The sequence below is a fragment of the Schistocerca nitens genome, chromosome 3, assembly GCF_023898315.1.
Source record: "Schistocerca nitens isolate TAMUIC-IGC-003100 chromosome 3, iqSchNite1.1, whole genome shotgun sequence".
NCBI classification, from domain to species: domain Eukaryota; kingdom Metazoa; phylum Arthropoda; class Insecta; order Orthoptera; family Acrididae; genus Schistocerca; species Schistocerca nitens.
Genome location: NC_064616.1, coordinates 912005718 through 912025221, shown reverse-complemented (window position 1 = coordinate 912025221; position 19504 = coordinate 912005718). Strand labels below are relative to the sequence as shown.

At 40.8% G+C, this 19504-nt stretch overlaps 1 protein-coding gene across 1 annotated transcript in view; it reads left to right on the top strand.

The window, feature by feature from the left end:
• LOC126249480 (uncharacterized) overlaps positions 1 to 19504 on the top strand; it is a 288417-nt gene that overhangs the window by 112587 nt on the left and 156326 nt on the right. The window contains exon 2 of the mRNA XM_049951132.1: positions 9308 to 9400. The gene's annotated coding sequence lies outside the window, so the exon portion shown is untranslated. The remainder of the gene's footprint in view (positions 1 to 9307; positions 9401 to 19504) is intronic.

Genomic DNA, 19504 nt, shown 5'->3' with positions numbered 1-19504 from the left:
AGTTCAGAAAGAGGAAATATGGCTAAAGAGACCGACAAATGAATTGTACTAACAAACGGACACAGTTACAAACATCATGAAAAGAAGTGGAAATGTCTCTGGATATATACGTAGGATGAACGAAAACTGAATAAAGATTTTTAACACAGTGATGACTAACACAGTGAAAATCAATTGGGTAAAGGAAAGCATGGAAGGCCTCCAGAAACTAAACATCTCCACAGAAGACATGACAAACAGGAAAAATTAACAGAGAAAAATCAGAAAACAGAAACTTCAGCGATCACCCAAAGAGAAGAAAAAAGGAAAGAAGTTGATAGAAGAGAGAAAGAAGAAAAACAGTGAATATATGAAAGATTTTTGGAAGAAAAAGACAGAGACAGGAAAAAATGCCACGAAACGTGATGTGACTTGGCGCTCTCCTTAAGGGGGAATTGACGATAGTAATAATAATAATAATAATAATAGTAATAACGGACTATCACCATTACTCTTTAATATCATTCTTGAAAATATCATCAGGACATGGGAAAAAGAAGTCAAAGGAATCCAAATTGGCATTAGAAAACATAATAGATTCAATGTGAAGTGTTTCGCTTTTGCAGATGACCTCGCAATCCTCACAAATAATAGAAAAGAAGCCACTAACGCCATAGAGAAGTTACACGAAATTGCGCAAAGAACTGGCCTGCAAATCTCATATGAGAAAACCCAGTACATAGAAAGAGTGCCACAAGACAAATTGCCTATTGTGACAACCCATGGGAAAATCGTACAAGTACCACATTTTAAGTACCTGGGAGAAATCATCCAGCCGTCAGGGATCAACCTAAAGGCCAATGAGGAAAGAATAAAAAAACTACAGAAAGCGTATAAACTCACGTGGAACTATTATAACAAAACGTCCATATCCATTAACGCAAAATTGAGGCACTACAACACTGTCGTACTGCCGGAGCCACTGTATGCATCTGAAATAACACAAATAGGTGGGCAAACTAAAATCAAAGAAATAGAGAAACAAGAAACGAAAATTCTCAGGAAAATTTTTGGCCTGATATAAGAGCAAGGAATCTCGAAGAAGAGACCAACATCAGAATTATATAAATACACAGACAAGATTACGGATACAATAAGGAAAAGAAGAATGCAGTTCTACGGACATATCCACAGGATGAATGAAAACAGAATTTCAAAGCGAATTCTTAAAGTCATCAACTCAGGCAGGGGAAAAACAAAATGGATAAAAGAAGTTGAACAGGACCTCAGACAAGCACACATAACAGTAAACGATGCAGAAAATAGAACTGAATTCAGGAACATCATCAAAAAACATAAATTTGACACCACAACACAGAAGATACCAGGATGCAAATGGACAGCGGAGTGAAAGAAACAACACAGTGAACACATGAAGAAAATTTGGGCTCAGAAAAAACATAAACAATCATCATAAAGGAATTCAAGTTCAAACGCTCTCTTAAATGGGAATAATCGAAAATAATAATAATAATAAAGCTGAGCAAATTACATTCCTCACAGACATCACTGTTCGCAACTCCCGTAATTTGTACACCATCTGTACTGAAAAGATGGGCAAATACAGAAATCTGGCTGATGAGATTAAAGCCATGTGGAAACAGAAGTCTCAGCACATCGTTCTTGGTGGTAATACCAGACACTTGCGTTATTCCAAACCAGACTGTGAAGAAGCTACAGGACCTAAATCTAGAGCCTTCACTTTGTTGGCATCTGTAGAGGGCAGCATAAGATTTGACCTCATGATAGAACCGTTAATAATGAGTATGGAAATGGAAAGGTATCGGCCGTAGTCTGCTGGATTGATTAAGAAAAGCCGTGGGAGACACAAATCAGGTAGGATGATTGAGGGGAACAAGTGTGATTCCTTATTATACAATGTTTAATGTGTAATGTGTATATTCTTGTATGTTGTACCTTAATATGTACACACATCAGTGTGTTGGTTGTTTTTCCTCTGCACCGAACAGCCTTCCCCCAAACATGTCACAAACTTAATGGGCTGATTTTTTATGCATGGCCATAATCAACCACCAAATAGACACTTCAACAGCTGACCTGCTGCCCAGGGGAAAATAAACATTAATGGCCTGCTCCTGCCACCTGCACATGAGAGTACTACCCAACCTAAAGACATACAATGTGTGATAGTTATAATTATTAGTCTGCAAATAACGTAAATACTGATATTTTTCAGTACTGCATACTCAGTCAACAACAGAAATATTTGGACGTATACACATTGCATCCTGTATAAACAGTTTTCCCTACCTTCCAAGTCATTATAGCTAATTTCAGTTACACAAGCAAGCGATCTATAAAGCACTCATGAAGGAACTGGATGGAATTTCCAATGAGAATAATATTCTTCAGCATGGTTTTTTAAATCTGTTGTTCTTCGCTGACAGCCAACATAAAATACGTGTTGTATGACGCTGCACAGTTTTCTGAACAGTACCGAAGAATATGACAACGAGAAGCACTGTATAGAAACAAAGGTTTTTAAATAAAACAAACTTTGTTAACATTCTACATCCTTATTCTTCATATCCACATATTTATTTCTCAACATACTCACTCTGGCGGTGAACATACGTATTTCTCTCAAGAAGAGACCAATTTCTTGATGCTGTCACTGTAGAATGTTTGATTTTGTTGACGGAGTCACAACCTCACCTCTGCTTGCACCGCGTCATCACTATCAAAGTAAAGTCCTCGAAGGTGTTCTATTAACTTTTAGAAGCTGTATCAGACACGTTGAGGTTAGCACCACTATTTCTTTTATTACGAGCACAAACTAGCGCTTTCTAACGGCAAAGGGTTGCAACTTGCGTCAACGAATTGGGAAAGTTGACCGAGTAATATGTATGGCATGTTAGGCCCCAACCGATATTGAGAACAGAATAAAAAATTCGGAGGCATTGCTTTTTAACAAGCCGTCGCACCTGGCCAGCTAGAGGCAATCTGAAAATTAAAAAAGAAACGCTATCAAACTTTTCACTACCTGCCATCTGTTCATGGAGTGGACACTGCTGTTCCTTTTGAACAATTTTATGTTGTCAGCTACAAGTCACCTACGCGAGTCGGTGCACTTCGATTCCAATTTGAGACATCTCACACTGTGAAATCAAAATGCAAATTTTTGATCGCGTTAAATAATAACTCATACGATACATAAAATATGGTATTTAAATTTAATTAGGTTTCTTCATATTTGGAAAATACAATTATTTTGTAGAGTGTCACATTGCAGGTTGTCTACTACATCAATACCATGGTTTATTTCTTTCCTTCCCTCCTCCAGCTGAGCTAATTCCAAGTTGTAATGGCATCTATGTCGGCAGATTCTGTCCTTTCTTCCCTTTTAATCAAGTCCATTCACTGCTAACTATGCCTACAAAATTGAAATCACGTTCTTTGACGTCTTCTAACTTTACACCTAGATTTTCTGTGGCACTACGTAGGAATTTAAAGTCTTTAAAGACAGTTACCAAGATGTTTTCACATGTAGTCAACAGTGATAATGCTAAAGGTCATCCGCAGAGTATGTTTCCTTTCGTACAGGGGGCATTTATCTTAGTTATCTGGACCATTATATTTACAATGGTACTTATTTCTGTGTATCACTATTTTTGTATATCGTTGAAGCATGTGAAGAAATTCATTGATTCATTTTCCACTTTTTTAGTCAATATTTTATCGTAATTGTTTTTTGTAATGTGAATACATCTCCAGCAGAACAATTTTATGAGTTTTATTCAGTTGGTGGAGTAGTTTCCCGAATGGATGTCCTGTATTGTGTATGTGTGTGGCTATTGCTGACGTTGTGTGTCTTTTGCGTATGTAGGCTTTAATATTCTCTGTATACCTGGTGTTGAAATTTAGGCCTGCTTGTTCTGTGTAGAGCATCGTGCGTTCCTGGTAAGTTATTTTGTTTATTCCAGAGTCTAAATATTGGTCATGATTACATTTCATGTTATACATTAGTTTTTACTATAGTTTAATAGATGTAGAGAACCCAATTTTTAGACTGCGGTTTTTGAGAATATTTGCACTCTTTTGTAATATAGTGCCAATATATAGGATTGTAGACATGCGTTTGTTTTTATCTTAATCTTATGTCATGTGATTTGTGTTTGGATCTTTCTTTATTCTGCCTAACACTGAGTCAACCATAAAAGCAATATAGTTTTGGTAAGTACAATCTGTTTCACTATGTTTATTTCCTGTTGATTCTCGGTTCGAAGGTATTTTAATTGACCTGTACAGTACTGTCCTATATGCTGCTTCTTCATGTGTGTTTAGGTGACGTTTGCTGATAGAGTAACAGTGGAAAATCTTCCTATAGTTTCACCAATACCTCTTGCCCCGTTCTCAGTTTACGTGCGCACCCTGAAGCGGGAGATTTGAAGGTGATCCGATCCTGAAACATACCTTACACTGAGATGACTTATCAAAACTTTATCCATTATGTCCCCTCTACAACCTCTAGAAGCCTGTAATAGAAATTGTGAAACACCCTGTTTATCGTATTAAATAGAAGTGTGTAGTTACTATTAACAGTATTTCAAAGATCTGCAGACTATGGCTATCTAATTTTGTGAATGGGAATAATCAGTTTGTCCATCCAACGATCGGTAAAGTCATTCATTCTGATTGTTTATTTATTTTTTTCTTAATGGAGGATCATTTTCCTTTCTGTATTGCCTTACTCTGCTTACTGTATTTGCTGCTTCTACCTGTGGACTCCAGAATTTTGTCGATATCAGATACGGTCAGCCAGAAAGTCTTCGCCTTTTCCTTTCTGGAATCTTTGCGGCAGCCGAAGAGCCCGCAAACCAATCCAGTTGGGTTAGCCCCCTGGAAAGCAACTGGAAAATACACTATGACAACCGAAGCTTGTTACTTTTCAGCTTACAATATTCGAAACGCTTAGCTTTCACGCTGTTAGGTTGTCTGACATTTAATTGAAAAATCTGAATTAAGATGTGTAAAAGTATAAATGATTTTAATAAAATGTTGTTTCGGAGGTGGAGGCTCATGACTCCCATGTCCATCCCTTGCTTCTACGCTTGAGGAAGGTAAAAAATGGGAAGGGAGGAAGAACTGGGTTCATTATTCCGCCAATGACGCATTGAAATTGAGCAAAAGATCGGATTCGTGGAGGGTAAAGGAGAAAATCAGTCGATGCATTTTCAAAGGAACCACGCCAGTAGCCGCATTTAACAATACTGGTAAACAACGGAAAATGTTAATAAGTATGATTGTAGGGAGCTGTGAACAACCTACTCCAGAATGCGAGTGTAGTGTCTTGCTCGTTGTCAGTGGTCGATACATCCTTTTGGGGCCGCCCGCATTGCCACCCGCGCCGCCCGCGCCAATCAGACCGCAAGCTGTTCGTTTCCTTCGTCAGTCGACTCGACTGAACCGAGATGTCGAGTAGTTGTACTCTCCTATGTAGCACGCGCGTTAGCGTTATCGTATTTGATGCGTTTCTGTCTGGCACACAGATAGCGAACACATACCTACGAGAAAAGTCGCGGCCATTCTAGCGATCTCGATACGTTATTCTGTCTGGCATTTGTTCGAGAAAAGTCTCGAATATTCTACGTTTTCAAATACAGAGAACCTTCGATACGTAGCGTCATATATACAGACTATTCGCCGAATAGGAAGCTAGTTTACATGCAGAAGTAGAAATATTAAGACTGAAGATTGAATAAGTAAAAAGTCCTAGTTGTGGCAAGTGCAAGTGTGAAGATTAGTCAAGAGTGAGAGTGATCATTTGATTGTGAAGTATTAATAATTGTAATTTCTCAGTAAAAATATTGTTACGAGACACGTGACTTGTAACAATACTTTTACTAATAAAGTAACACTAGTTTCCTGTACCTAACTCGTAATACGAGTTGCGTATGGTAAACTATTGATGCATATATCTCCGGTAATAGTGACTTTCGAGAAGATCCCTAAAAACGCATTGGTACTATATAGGCCCTCTATCAAATGCATTAGAAAGGAACGGAATCGAAAGTAAAAGTTCCACACACATAAATTGCCGGTTGACGTCATCATTGGAAACTCGCCCTTATATTTTACGTCGTAAGGTACATATTGGCTTGTCGCGTAGGTATTTTTTCACAGTCCATAAAAGTCTGGAAGCGAAAATTCTAACAGCGAGTGTTCTGGAAACAACCGAGCCACATATGTAAGAGAAGCAGAGTCGCTGCCAGGTAGTCAGTTTGAAAGCTACAATCGTCACGATAACTTGGAAGTAATAAGAAGTGAACAACGGTGATTATTGGCTATTACCACGGACTTCAGTCAGTGTTGTGCTTAGTGATATTATAAATACATGGAGTGTGACCGTGTGTGTTTTAGCTCTAAGTATACTAGTGTAGCATTTTCAAGTGCGAATAAAGAGTTTATTCGAGAATAATTGACATCTAATTTACGTACTTCGTAACAGTATAAAAAATGGATCGTTATGTAATAATAAAAAGAAAAGTAGAAACATCTGAAGATACCGGTCACCATTCAGCCGCACAAACACCACTAGGAGTGCAGGCAGAGCCCAGGACTTCATCGAAACTTCCACGACAAAGTTCATCGACTGATTCCTTTAATCCCACGGCTATTGGCAATTTTTTGGATACATTAGCGTCAAAAAATACTAGTGATGATATAAAACACAAGCTTCTCACAGCTCCAAGGAAACCTGAAAAAGTTTGTATCTTTCCTACTTCCGAGCACAAGAGGGGACGGGTTGAAAGCAGACAAGTGCACGATAATCACTTTGAACAGTATCCATGGCTGGTGTTCACGTAAGTTAAAAAGGGACTTCTTTGCATTAACTGTTCAATTTTTGTGAATAATAAAATGGTTGGGAGAAAGAAATCCATTATCGCCAAGAAACTTGTGACTGAACCACTAACAAAGTTTGCCAAACTTACTGGTAAAGATGGTGGTCTTCAGACGCACTCTCAGCTCACGTACCACGTTGAAGCGCCAACAGATGCAAAATTATTTTTGGTGAGATAAATCAATTGTTAAGACAGAGAATGGAAAGCATTAGGGAAAACAGAGACCGTCTTGTACCTATAATAAAAACAATCATGTTCCATGGAAAGCAAAATATTCCTATGCGGGGACATAGAGATGATGGGAGTCTATTAGAAAATGAAAATGATCGTGAAAGTATAGTGAGTAACGAGAGAAACTTTAGAGTTCTTCTAAGATTTAGAATTGGCGCTGGAGTCTTGCAACTAAAACATCACCTTGAGACCACTAAAGCGAACGCCACTTACATAAGTAAAACAACGTGTAACGAACTTATTTCATGCTGTAAAACAGTGATGTTATCGAGAATACCGGAGGAAATAAAAGATTCTCGTTATTACAGCATAATCTTCTGTGCGACTACGGTCATAGCGCACATCGCCCAACTGAGTTTAGCTTCAATATATGTTGATGCTGACGGCAAATTACACGAAAGATTTATGGGTTTCGTTGACATCGATAACGACAATGATTGTAGTGGGATCATTGACGATGAACCTCAAGAGGGTCAAGATGAAGAGCGTAGCGTTACTGGTGAAGTATTAGGTACTACGACTCTAAGGAGAATGGAAAGCCTTTCACTGTCGCTGGAGAACTGTGTGGGTATAGGCTGTGACGGTTGGTCAGCTAATAAAGGAAGCTATCAACGCGCAAGTAGCACCGTGTCGAAGTCATCAGCTCAACCTCGTTGTATCTCGCAGTTGCAAAGTTACAAGTGTGAGAAACTCACTTGGTACTATTGATGAAGTCGTATCGTTCTTTACAGCGTATAGCAAGCGGTTCGCAACATTGAAGAGTCACCTAAAACACTCGTTGCAGTCACTGCAGTCACATTGTCAGACGAGATGGGTTGAGCTACATGATGCTGTTATTCAATTCGCAGCTGATCTCGGAACAGTTTGCAAAGTTCTTAAGGAAATACAGTGTTGGAGTGATAGAACAGCGGCTGCCAAAGCCAATATTCTTCTTCGAGCTCTCTCTAATTGCGAGTTTATTATCAGTTTGTTTACACTGAGTGACATTATGAGCATAACGTATTTAGTCAGAAAAATCTTGCAAGACCCTAGCTTGGGCGTCGCGATGGGAAAAGCAAAATTAGATTCGACGCTCAAGGTGTACTACGGCATGAGAGCTAATGCTGATAGCCAGTTTGCTCGTATTGTTGAAGAGGCGAAGGCAGTTATGGTATAGTTAGACGTGGATATGAGTATTCCTCGTCTTATTGGCAGACAAAGACACAGGGAAAACTGCGATCGTAATGATGATGCTATGACGTATTGGAAAAGAACTGTTTTTATTCTAACACTGGACCATGTTACGACTGACGAGACAATGTTTTGCTGAAGAAAATATTTATCATTCAAAATTCAACATACTTTTGCCCTCACAACTACTGAAACATGACGGTAATGACCTGGCACATAAATTGAATCACTGCTCAACTGAACTACCGTTCTTTGAAGAAGAATCACTCTTTGTGATTAAAATGAGACTAATGGGAGAGATTCTTCAATACAAGCAAACGAGCATAAACATCGTTAATGATCGTGATTCAGCTGTGCAATCCTTGTCTGTTTGTCCTACATCTGACTATCCTACTTTGCACACGCTGTACAAAATATTTGCTTGTGTATCTGCATCTATTGCTACAGTAGAAAGAAGTTTTTCAACATTGCGGCGTACAAAGACATGGCTGAGGTCGACAATGAATGAGTGTCGACTTAATGGCTTAGCTCTGTTGATCACTCACCCTGACACTGATTGTCCTATTGACGACGTAATTAACCAATTTGCCAGGAAGAATAGGCGCATAGAATTCATCATTTAAGGAAGAGAACCACAATTATAACTTTTTTATATCATAAGATGGCATTGTCTTGTATATGCGTATAATATATCATAAGATGGCATTGTCTCGTATCTGCGTAAAATCATTTTAAATAAAATTTTCTTAAACTTTGTATGTGACTTGGTTAGGTTTTTCTATATCCGCCTCTACTTGTTGTACCACCACGTTGGGTGGGAACAAGAGAGACGCTTTCTTACTCTTAACGGTTTCCATATGCGCAGTAAGATTGAACAATTTTAATTTACAATTTTCCTCTTGTAGCACTTAATTTTCTTTGAAAGCCTCCGTATTATGATTTCTATTATATCAGTGTGTGGTTATTTTTTCTCCAAGTTTCTATGTTTTCCTTTCATTTTCCAGGTCGATTTAATCCGGATACCCGTCTCGCACGCTAACAACGCCCTGCGCCTCGCAGCTGCATTGTCAACAAACTATCATCTGTGTCGGATTCAGGTAATGATTAATGAATTATTGCACCATTACGGATAATACTAATGGTGACTGGTATAAAATAGTATAGGTAAGATAAACTCAGATGTCCCATCGTTACTCACCTCATGTCTATGATTAGTCGGCGTTTGCTGAAGATAAAGTTACTTTTATACTCTCTTAAGGGAAAGCCAACGCGCCTCTAACCAACAGAGAAAAGTGTCACCACCTACTTAATAGTAGTAACTGAGTGACTATCTAATTGCGTGTGGTCCCCACGATTTCTCCACATTCTTGACTCAAAACTTGTAAAGTCCCAGGCTTATACTAGCTTGCAAAAAGAAAACCAGACTCCCAAGATTTCGTACTACAAGTTTATCGAGCTCTCAAACTTCAGTGCCTCATCCCTTACATTTTTTCCTTATCATACAGAACGCCACATACATCTGATGCATCACAAATTTTGTGTAAAATCTCGCATTGCATAAGTAAAGAAATATCTTCTACAAAAAACTTTAGTGGGAGGAACAGACAATGAGATCCGTGAGGACAACCTCCGTAGCACTCTGTGGAAGTGGAAAACCATCTGACAATCCCACACAACTCTTCCAGGCAGCTCCTATGTAACATTCTTTTATAACCTAGTTTCAAACACGACAACAATACCTCTCCACAGGTAGGAAAATGCGGTTGCTAAGTATCACAGGTAATTAGACGAGAAATGTAGCTTTCGAAATGACTGATACTGCCTCAGTAGCTATTAGTCGTAATTCAAGATTGCATCAATATGTTGTCATGCATGTTTTTTCACCGGCCATAGGTAAGACCCGAGGAGACAACCATTATATACTAAGATGAAGTGGAAAATGCCATTGTTCAACAGCTGTATGTCTGGTACGATAAGTGGAATAGTAATCAATACAAATAACACTGAAAAACAGTTTTAAGTGCTGACGTCAGTGAGGCCCCAGAGTCTGATGGAGTTCCAGTGAAGCTATAAACGGTATTTGCAGATGAATTAGCTCCTCTCTTGGCGATAACGTGTGACAGATCCCTTGAGCAAAGATATGTCCTCTGTGAGCACAGGTCGAACTCTTCTACAAAACAGGAAGTAGAACTGGTCCGCAAAACTGTCTCTCACATCCATTTGTAGCAGAATACTAGAACGTAATCTGAATTGAAACGTTATGACTACCTGGAACAAAATAATCTTCTCCGTGGAAAGCATCATGGATTCCGAAAACATCGATCATGCAAGATCAGACTTATGCTCTTTACATGTGATATCATCAGCACTATGGCCAGAGGAAACCAGGTTGATTCGGTGTTTCAAGACGTTCGAAAAGTGTTTGACTCAATACGGCATCGCTGCTTGCTAACGAAAATACATTTCTGGTATATCCAGGTTTGCAACTGCATTAAAAGTTTCCTGACAGGTAGGACACAGCACATCATCCTTGATGGCCAACACTGCTCACGTCTATGGGATTCATATAATGCTGGGCTAACAGGGGAATATTGTGGATGGACAGGTCTTCATTCTTGCCAGATTTTCTCTCCCCTCCCTCTATGACATCATGCACTGCTACCAGATTTCCTAGCCGAGCGGTCTAAGGCGCTGCAGTCATGGACTGTGCGGCTGGTCCCGGCGGAGGTTCGAGTCGTCCCTCGGACATGGGTGTGTGTGTTTGTCCTTAGGATAATTTAGGTTAAGTAGTGTGTAAGCTTAGGGACTGATGACCTTAGCGGTTAAGTCCCATAAGATTTCACACACATTTGAACATTTTTGAACCAGATTACCCCCTCTCACCCTCCTCCTACCGCTATAATGTAAGCCAATTGCACTTTGCATAAAATGGTGGGAATTTAAAAGTTAGTAGGAAATCCAATATAGCCCAGTTGTACTAGAGGGTTTCCCCTCACTCCTCCAATGTCATTATGGAAGTAGGACACTAATCATAGGTGTAAAACAGTGGGAAATTCAGAAATAGGCAACTGTTCTATTGCTTGTAAATCTAAGATGACGGACCAGCATTTTTTTGTAGCTCGCATGATTGTCAATTTTGTGTGTTTTTCCCAACCCTATGATGTCCCAATCCAGGGTGGTGGAATCCTGCATGGCTGTAAGATTGCCCCATCCCTATGATATCACAATCCAAGGTTTCTCGGCTCACTCGTTGCCAGATTTCCCCAGTTTTACCCAGCCATATAACATCATCCAAGATGGCTGACCTTGGGATGCTGGTGCAGCTTGCAGTTGTCAGTTTTCTCAGCTCACTGGTGCAGCCAGCATCGTTGCCAGATCATTTATACTGTATGTTTGGAATCCTATACTAAGTGTAAACTAGCGGGTAATTAAAAACTAAATCACCAGTTTTTCCTTGGCACTACAGTTTAAAACAGTGCAGCCAGCACATTTAAGCAATCTCTCCCATCACTCTAATTCCACAGTTTACACAATTGTTACCCTGAGTTAGAAACCCAAGAGCTTTCTTGCCGCAAGCTTAAGTCCGCTCGTGCTATGTTCATTTTTTATTTTGAAACAAGTGCCAGCGCTGCTGGAATAGGATACTTACCACTGCGTCTTTATTTACACAAATACCACTGTGTCATAGCCCCACATCTTTTATGATGCCAAGTGTAATCGACAGCCATTTCACTGCCACCAGTGGAGGGTTACGTAGCAAGCACTGAGTCTCATTCGCTGAATTCACGACGTCTAAGTGTTGGAACCACTCGATGGCCGCCAAGGCCGCCACAACGGTCAGCCACCTTGTCGTGCTGGAGAGAACTACACACGAACGTCGCACGCATGCTGCTGTTTCGGCTGCCAAACATGGAGTGCAGGATAGTAGTTCTCACCGCTAGTATGTTATTTGTGATGGAGGTACAATCAAAACTATTGGCGGGGAAATTTGCAAACGCAAGAAGCACACATATACTTTAACCTTTCCTGATTAATGGCAGTATATTCTAAATAAACAATAGCCCACACAATTCCGCAGGGAAATAAAACTTCAGGGACAAACATAACTATGTATCGGTTGGAAGCAGTCCAGCGACGCAGAGCACTACAACAGCGTGCGTCTGTCCATAAACAGATTCCTCCTGTCGGCCGTCGCGTCGGCTTTAGGTAATTCCCCTGTTACAGCAAGTCTTGTGTGGCGATGTGGCTGCCCAGCTACAGGGTGTTTCAAAAATGACCGGTATATTTGAAACGGCAATACAAACTAAACGAGCAGCGATAGAAATACACCGTTTGTTGCAATATGCTTGGGACAACAGTACATTTTCAGGCAGACAAACTTTCGAAATTACAGTAGTTACAATTGTCAACAACAGATGGCGCTGCGGTCTGGGAAACTATAGTACGATATTTTCCACATATCCACCATGCGTAGCAATAATATGGCGTAGTTTCTGAATGAAATTACCCGAAACCTTTGACAACGTGTCTGGCGGAATGGCTTCACATGCAGATGAGATGTACTGCTTCAGCTGTTCAATTGTTTCTGGATTCTGGCGGTACACCTGGTCTTTCAAGTGTCCCCACAGAAAGAAGTCACAGGGGTTCATGTCTGGCGAATAGGGAGGCCAATCCACGCCACCTCCTGTATGTTTCGGATAGCCCAAAGCAATCACACGATCATCGAAATATTCATTCAGGAAATTAAAGACGTCGGCCGTGCGATGTGGCCGGGCACCATCTTGCATAAACCACGAGGTGTTCGCAGTGTCGTCTAAGGCAGTTTGTACCGCCACAAATTCACGAAGAATGTCCAGATAGCGTGATGCAGTAATCGTTTCGGATCTGAAAAATGGGCCAATGATTCCTTTGGAAGAAATGGCGGCCCAGACCAGTACTTTTTGAGGATGCAGGGACGATGGGACTGCAACATGGGGCTTTTCGGTTGCCCATATGCGCCAGTTCTGTTTATTGACGAAGCCATCCAGGTAAAAATAAGCTTCGTCAGTAAACCAAATGCTGCCCACATGCATATCGCCGTCATCAATCCTGTGCACTATATCGTTAGCGAATGTCTCTCGTGCAGCAATGGTAGCGGCGCTGAGGGGTTGCCACGTTTAAATTTTGTATGGATAGAGGTGTAAACTCTGGCGCATGAGACGATACGTGGACGTTGGCGTCATTTGGACTGCAGCTGCAACACGGCGAACGGAAACCCGAGGCCGCTGTTGGATCAGCTGCTGCACTAGCTGCGCGTTGCCCTCTGTGGTTGCCGTACGCGGTCGCCCTACCTTTCCAGCACGTTCATCCATCATGTTCCCAGTCCGTTGAAATTTTGCAAACAGATCCTTTATTGTATCGCTTTTCGGTCCTTTGGTTACATTAAACCTCCGTTGAAAACTTCGTCTTGTTGCAACAACACTGTGTTCTAGGCGGTGGAATTCCAACACTAGAAAAATCCTCTGTTCTAAGGAATAAACCATGTTGTCCACAGCACACTTGCACGTTGTGAACAGCACACGCTTACAGCAGAAAGACGACGTACAGAATGGCGCACCCACAGACTGCGTTGTCTTCTATATCTTTCACATCACTTGCAGCGCCATCTGTTGTTGAAAATTGTAACTACTGTAATTTCGAAAGTTTGTCCGCCTGAAAATGTACTGTTGTCCCAAGCATATTGCAACAAACGGTGTATTTCTATCGCTGCTCGTTTAGTTTTTATTGCCGTTTCAAATATACCGGTCATTTTTGAAACACCCTGTAGATGTCATAGCAGCGATCCCTCAACAGCCCTGAATATTGACTGATTAAACCTTACATACGGCTGAAAAATCTCATAAATAGGTACTACAAAACATGTAGGCAATTACTCGCAGTAATACACTACTGGCCATTAAAATTGTTACATCAAGAAGAAATGCAGATGATAAACGGCTATTCATTGGACAAATATATTATACTAGAACTGACATGTGATTACATTTTCACGATATTTGGGTGCATAGATCCTGAGAAATCAGTACCCAGAACAACCACCTCTGGCCGTAATAACGGCCTTGATACGCCTGGGCATTGAGTCAAACAGAGCTTGGATGGCGTGTACAGGTACAGCTGCCAATGCAGCTTCAACACGATACCACAGTTCATCAAGAGTAGTGACTAGGGTATTGTGACGAACCAGTTGCTCGGCCACCATTGACCAGACGTTTTCAATTGGTGAGAGATCTGGAGAATGTGCTGGCCAGGGCAGCAGTCGAACATTTTCTGTATCCAGAAAGGCCCATAGAGGACCTACAACATGCGGTCGTGCATTATCCTGCTGAAATCTAGGGTTTCGCAGGGATCGAATGAAGGGTAGAGCCACGGGTCATAACACATCTGAAATGTAACGTCCACTGTTCAAAGTGCCATCAATGCGAACAAGAGGTGACCGAGACGTGTAACCAATGGCACAACATACCATCACGTCGGGTGATACGCCAGTATGACGATGACGAATACACCCTTCCAATGTGCGTTCACCGCGATGTCGCCAAACACGGATGCGACCATCATGATGCTGTAAACAGAACCTGGATTCATCCGAAAAAATGACGTTTTGCCATTTGTGCACCCAGGTTCGTCGTTGAGTACACCATCGCAGGCGCTCCTGTCTGTGATGCAACGTCACGGGTACCCGCGGTCATGGTCTCCGAGCTGATAGTCAAAATGGTTCAAATGGCTCTGAGCACTATGCGACTTAACTTCTGAGGTCGTCAGTCGCCTAGAACTTAGAACTAATTAAACCTAACTAACCTAAGGACATCACACACATCCATGCCCGAGGCAGGATTCGGACCTGCGACCGTAGCGGTCGCTCGGCTCCAGACTGAAGCACCTAGAACCGCACGGCCAATTCGGCCGGCAGCTGATAGTCCATGCTGCTGCGAACGTCGTGGAACTGTTCGTGCATATGGTTATTGTCTAGCAAACGGCCCCATCTGTTGACTCAGGGATCGAGACGTGGCTGTACGATCCGTTACAGCCACGCGGATAAGATGCCTGTCATCTCGACTGCTAGTGATACGAGGCCGTTTGGATCCAGCACGGCGTTCCGTATTACCCTCCTGAACCCACCAATTCCATATTCTGCTAACAGTCATTGGATCTCGACCAACGCGAGCAGTAATGTCGCGATACGATAAACCGTAATCGCGATGGGCTACAATCCGACCTTAGTCAAAGTCGTAAACGTGATGGTACGCATTTCTCTTCCTTACTCGAGACAATTACAACAACGTTTCAACAGGCAACGCCGGTAAACTGCTGTTTGTGTATGAAATATCGGTTGGAAACTTTCCTCATGTCAGCACGTTGTTAAGTGTCGCCACCGGCGCCAGCCTTGTGTGAATGCTCTGAAAAGCTTCTTTCTGTCGCTTAAATTTCACGTCTTTAGCACGTCATCTTCGTGGTGTAGCAATTTTAATGGCCGGTAGTGTAAAATGGTTTGTTAATGTTTCTTGAATTAAAAAAAATAAAAAACAGATGGAGAAAGTTGGGAAATGACTAAATTCGACGGTCCCGAGTGTAGTTTTTACTTCTACTACATTGTAAACATAATGTGGTGGGAACTTCATTCCCTCAGTAGAGATAGCCAACAAATGTAGCACAGTTTTTGCACATTTTAGCGAAATATTTACTATAAATCGCTTCCATAAAATAAGTGAATCTTGTAACAAACTTGATCCCTACCGTTACAATTTCGTCTGAGCTATAAGTACCTGTTATGATTCCAACAGAGCGTCTCTGATTTCGTTCGGTACCTGTCCTGTTGTCACACTTAACTTCACAAGCGCTCTAAATAAACCTCTAGAACTGATCGTACTAGCGTCTTCTATGTTATATCCTTTACAGTACGTGGCATTCCGAGAACCCTTACAGTGTATCTAAAACTTCCATTTATTTATCGTAGTACTGCTTTATGTGATCATCCCATTAAGGTATTAAAACCTGTTGAACCTATATACCGAAGAACCAAATATAATTATTTATTAAGTTTTAAATTCTGTAAATGAAACGGTGTCTAGTGTTTACGGAATTCTCGTCCTATTCCGGTTCAGCAAACGTGATTTTTTTTCAGTCGTTCTTATAGAATTCATAGCAACCACTAAAAGTTGAGGAATGTGTTGTCAATGAAATGTCTTACATGCTTTTGGTAACTGCACAGAACACATGTCAAAGTTCACAAACATAACTTGAAATGACTTAACACCATCCTACAGTCCCAAGTCCTTACTGTAAAGTAAATCATCCGAACAGTACATTTGTCTGCAGGACACACATCTTTAAGCGCTGTATGGCCATGTGATGTGTTCCTCACAACATAGATACAGCTATGTGACAGGGAACGCACAATGTAACTCTGTATAACAATGCTTGCGTTCAACGGGATAAAGGTTCTGGATGTTATGACTACAATAATATATCATATATGCCAAGTTGTTTCATGTTAAAAAATGCACAGTTATTTCTAGATACCATTGTGAGCTGTCATCTTAAGACTGATTACCAGTAAGAATTACATTCAAAGTCAATGAAAATACTTTCATTTGTATGGAAAAATCCAGCTCATTGTCCTAACTTACTGCTGTTAACGGCTTGAACATGTTACAATGCGTTCTTCCAGATTTCCAGAGGTCTCTCACATTACATATTTACACATTTCATACAACAGCATCTCAAATGCACTCAGATCAAACGAATCTGATCTCTAAGACATCAAAGTGAGTGCTCCTCAAACCAATGTTGCAGGGTTTGAGCCTTATTACACAGCCAATTATAAGGGTGCTTATGTGGTAAAAGGCACCGTAATAGTCCATGAAGACGTGTGGTTTGTGCGGCGCAGTTAGTAGAGTACTAGAGTGCACGCCACGTACACTCTTTGACATAAAACTCGACCGGCGGCCGGCCGCTGCAGAGGCTAAGTCCGCACCGATCGCAACAGGCGACAAATAAACTGACCAACTCCCTAATTCTCTAAGTCCGGCTATCTGCACAATCTGGCAACACTGTAGATGGCAGCACTTCCTGGAGGACGTCTTGTCTCATGTTAGACAAACGGTAGACTATATATGCCCGTGGTCTAGCGGTAGCATCCGTTGTGTCTGTCTACAGTGTCTGTGGATCGAGACCAGCTGGCGCAGAAAATTTTTATAGCCTCTTCTCTCTGAATGCTGAAGACGTGAATGTAATGGTAGCGCACATTCAATCTACTTCACTTTCTGACACGCCGATAACAAAATTTTATCCGGTAACCATTTTGCGGCATATTTCTTGCAGACTGTCGTCCTCTGATCGCCGTATTGGCAAAGCTCCGGGATCCATTTGCTGGCTACTGGCAGCGGCCGTGGCGACAGCACCGGCGCTGCGCTCCCCCGTTCTGTATCGAAAGCGCCTGCTACCGCTCATCGCTTTTGGTAATTTAAAACGCTTTATTATTAAAGGTTGCTCCACAAAAAAGTTCTACGATTTCCATTGTCGCTCGAAAGCAACGGAGACAGACGCACTGATTAGTAGATGGGTACTGTATTACATTAATCGTCAAGATATGCCGCACTTATGGACAATGAGGAAGTCTGCGTCTTCATACGTTTCCTCCTTGAAATCTGTATGGCCAGAAATTAATTTTATATTCTGGGACGAAATCAAACCACCTCACTACATTCGATGATTGGCGAGTGTGAGAATACTATGTCGCGACCGCGAAAAGTAACTTGAAAGTTAACGGAATTTGATATTTCCTTTAAGTAATTCGGTGAACGGTAAAGTGTTAGAATTCAATTGTAAAGAAGGTACGACACAAATAGGATGCATGTGACGAACTATTATAGCCTAAAGATTTGGCACTCAGTACAAAGGTCTATGAAGAATATGATGAAGACTGGATGACTGAGTGCTAGGAACCATTAGTTTATAAGTAGGAATGTGTTGATTTACCATAATTCTTTTTAGTAATGGTCAATTTAAATTCATGATTTTGGTTAGTTTGTTTCAAAATCTGATATGGAAGTGTAGGAAAATACTATCTCGTGGCTTTGACTGATCGAGCTGCTAACAGAAATTCATGGTAGAAAGTAACGCTCTCAATTTTGATCTGAAAGAATTTGTAGCTTGCGTGTGTTTCAATTTGTAATTCGACGAGTTTCTGAAATTCATGGATAAATGCAAGGTTGCTAATTTAATATGAAATATTAAGAAGTCACCTTTTGTGAAATGATTCAGTAGAAATTTACGTGTGAAGCTGATTCTTAGAACAACGGGATTTGAAAGATACGTGGGAATCAGTGAGATCACTTTCCTGAATTGAATAAAGGGGAAACAGCATAATAGTAATTCGTGTAGCCATACTATGCACGCTATTCAAGAACTGTACGTATTGTGAAAAGTTCTGTGTGTGTATTTAAGTATCTTTTGGACTGGAGGTTCTCGATGGTAATTATTTAATGGTGCAGAGGTATAATTAGGAAATCAGTCTAGGTAACTTTTGAAGGTTTTTTTTCAGTTGCAATAACGTGCCGCCCACAAAAATGAGGGGAACGTAAATTTCGGAATCGCGACTACGCGAACTTTCCAACCACGCGAGAGTTAGTTACCGTCGAGGCACGTCAATAAATGAGAGGTGTTTTTGGGATCAAACAGTGATTGAAGAAGCTATAGAGTTTTTCTAGTACTGGTCCACGTGGAAATACCATCATTGCTTTGCCCAATGGTAATAAGAGTGATAGTGTGTTGCTGTGACGTAATGAATCAAGCATTGTGCGCTATCCTTCATTCCTTCTTCGTAAGAGACCATAGGAAGTAGAAATATCTTTATACGTGCTGTTACAAGATCAGCTGTTAGGCAATTTTATCCTGTACGTTACTGGTAATACTGTTAGTATGTTTTGAGAGATGAATGAATGAAAAGAAAAGAAAAGAAATAGCTTACAGAACGGAGGACGAGTTGTTATGCAGGCCCAGTTACAATTCCGGTTACTTACGCATTTTCTTTAAACACAGTCGCGTGATTAGCAGTGTACGAAATTTGGGGTTAACATTTCAAAATCAAACATTTATCCGTTGCGCATACATTTGTTTATTTCTTTGAGTAAAGAATTTGATTATTAGTTACTATGTGTAAC